This window comes from Lactuca saligna, chromosome 8, assembly GCF_052625555.1.
Source record: "Lactuca saligna cultivar CGN05327 chromosome 8, ASM5262555v1, whole genome shotgun sequence".
Taxonomy (NCBI): domain Eukaryota; kingdom Viridiplantae; phylum Streptophyta; class Magnoliopsida; order Asterales; family Asteraceae; genus Lactuca; species Lactuca saligna.
In genome coordinates, this window is record NC_136424.1 from 190,006,071 (window position 1) to 190,009,162 (window position 3,092).

A 3,092-nucleotide genomic window follows, 5' to 3' on the forward strand; every position below is an offset into this window, starting at 1 on the left:
TTCCATTGCCAAGTAGAGGAGAAAGGTAAGAAGGTTTTCCATATCCAAGAGCGATAGACTTTATTCCGCTGAGTATGAGTATGTATATGTTGCACCTATTTTTTATTTTATGTTCTAATTCCATGCTTCCAATCGAACATGAGGCAAGCATGTTTTAATTTCTTGTTTTCTTTTTTATTTACTTATTTTCCTATTTAAAATAACCAAATCTAAAACCCATCAATATTTTTTTTTTCTTTTTTATATATTTTATAGTTGGTTGATAAATCAAATAAGAATTTATGTCTTGGTAAATGAATGTGTTTTCTCTATTTTCTATATCTTTTTTATATAATTTAATAGAGAAATATAGCATAACTTAAAACACAAACCAAATAATTTTTTGTAATTGTTATAGGGAGATATTTTTATAATTATTTTATATAATATCAATCTATATTAAATATATAAATATTACATGTTGTATTTGTGTGTATTTCTGTGATGTATATGTTTCTTGCTAAATTTATTTTTCTATACCTGTATATAAAATTTATATTGTTTATTTTAGTGGTTATTCGCTTTGTCCCATTAGTAATTTATTTTTTTAATTTTGTGTTCATGTATGTTTCTTATATTTTTCTTTACTTTCGTTCTACTACATTGTATATTTCATTGTACAGTATCATTATTTTATTATTAGTCTTAGCCAAAAGAAACTACATTGCATTACACTGTATATTTTATTGTACAAGATTATTATTTTCAGTTTTGTGTTCATATATCTTTATTATATCACTGTAATGTTTAAGTTGTCATATATCAATATATCAATGTTATTTCAATAATTTATTCTCATTCCCATGATTTATTGTCTTTTTTTACACTATACTCAAACGTATATTACTCATCATTTTTTAAATATCTAACATTACAAAACTAAATTTGATATTCATAATAGATTATATATTTATTTTAAAACAATATTATAAACTTACTAACCAAATTACTTCTATTTTGAAAAGTTATAATTTTTTTTACAAATATTTGATTAGTCTTTCTAACCAAATTACTTCTATTTTGAAAAGTAATAATTCTTTTTTTACAAATATTTGATTAGTGATTACGATTTCGAATTATAAAATCTGATTTTCTTTTTATCAACCGTGTGGTTTTTACAGTTTTAAACCTAATCATTTAATATTTTCTTCCTTTCTTCCAAAATACGTGATTGATGTCATGATGTGTATCCCATGTTTTTGTGACGCCTACTTATTTAAGGATAGTGAACGCTTCGAAGAGACTTACTTGACACTTGTGATGGCTTCTCTTCCAGTTTTGATTGTTCTAGAACAGGCCCACGTATCCCCACCACCAGCCACCGTAGGGGACAGGTCTTTGCCCCTGTCTTTTTTCGACATTGCATGGCTGCCGCAGCCACCTGTTCACTTTCTTTTCTTCTATGAGTTCCCACTCTCTAAAGCACAGTTTGTCGAAACAGTTGTCCCCACTCTAAAAACCTCGTTATCCACAAGTCTTCAACATTTTTATCCTTTTGCGGGAAACTTGATCATATACCCTTCTTGTACCAACAACCCGGAAATCCGTCACCAAGAAGGTGACGCTGTGAACATCATGATTGCAGAGAGTTCTCTAGATTTCAAAGATCTAGTGGGAAATCATCCTCGAGATTGTGAGAAGTTTTATCCACTTATACCTCAACTTGGACACGCTGTAAAAGTGTTTGATTATACTACAATCCCAGTGTTCTCCATTCAGGTGACTCTTTTCCCTAATTGTGGTGTCTCGATAGGAATGACAAATCATCATTGCCTTGGAGATGCAAGCACTCGGATGTGTTTTCTAAATGCGTGGACTTCGATTGCAAGATCTGGTTCAGGTGAGTCATTTCTATCAAATGGAACATTGCCCTTCTATGATAGAGTGATCAAACATCCGGCCTTAGATGAAATCTATCTAAAGCAAGCAAAAGTTGAAACTTTTGGTGAAGACTATAAACCTCCATGCCTTTCTGGACCAAGTGATAAAGTTCGGGCCACTTTTATGCTGACAAGATCCATCGTGAATCAAATGAAGAAATGGGTATCAACCCAACTACCGACATTGCCCCACGTATCATCTTTTATAGTTGTATGTGCTTATATCTGGAGTTCCATTGCCAAATTACGAAATGATGAGTTAGAATTATTTGGATTCGTCATTGATTGTAGAGCACGTTTGGTTCCGGAGATTCCTTCTGCCTACTTTGGCAACTGTCTCGTACCATGTATGAAGATGGCAAAAACAAATCTTTTAACTGAAAAAGAAGGATTTGTGACTGCTGCTAAATTACTTGGAGAGAAGTTGTATGAAATGTTGAATGATAAGGATGGAATCATGAAAGATGCGAAGACTTGGTTCGACTTTTCCTTTGAAGAAATGCCAACAACAATTATCGGGGTATCTGGAACACCAAGACTTCAGTTTTATGACACCGATTTTGGATGGGGAAAGCCGAAAAAACATGAAACAATTTCGAATGATTATAGTGGATCATTTTCTATGAACGCCAGTAAAGAATCCAGTGATGATCTGGAGATTGGTGTTAGCCTTCCAGCTATTGAGATGGATGCTTTTATTCCCATCTTTAATGCTGGATTAGAAAATTACATTTAGATTTGACCATATTATTTGGTATGCTTTTGTTCTTTCTTTCCTATTTCTTTTGTGACTTGGTTTAATAAATGATATTTGCATGATTTGTTTCTATAATTTTGTTCCAGTGGCATTCTGTGTTTATAATTTTGCTCAATCTTGGAGTATTTGATGGTTAAAATTTGTTAAATATATGGCTAGATATCTATATAAGTCAATGACACGATGAGTTGTATTACATTTTAATATAATGAGATCTTCATAATTATTTAGCTATGTTATTTAACCAACGAAGGGTGGTACTAGATATTTAATATTCTACACACATGGATCTTAAGTTTCAATTAAAATATATTTTGTAATATACTAGTAAATAATCTGAATATAATTATTCCTAGCATGAGGCAGTAATTAAAAAATAATGAAATTCATTTAGGGATTAAGAAACTATATTCAAT

The 3,092-nt window shown here is 31.0% G+C and overlaps 1 pseudogene; it reads left to right on the forward strand.

Moving 5' to 3' along the window:
• Positions 1-1,200: 1,200 nt before the first annotated feature.
• LOC145011674 (malonyl-coenzyme A:anthocyanin 3-O-glucoside-6''-O-malonyltransferase pseudogene) lies at positions 1,201-2,720 on the forward strand (annotated as a pseudogene).
• The last annotated feature ends 372 nt before the right edge of the window (positions 2,721-3,092 follow it).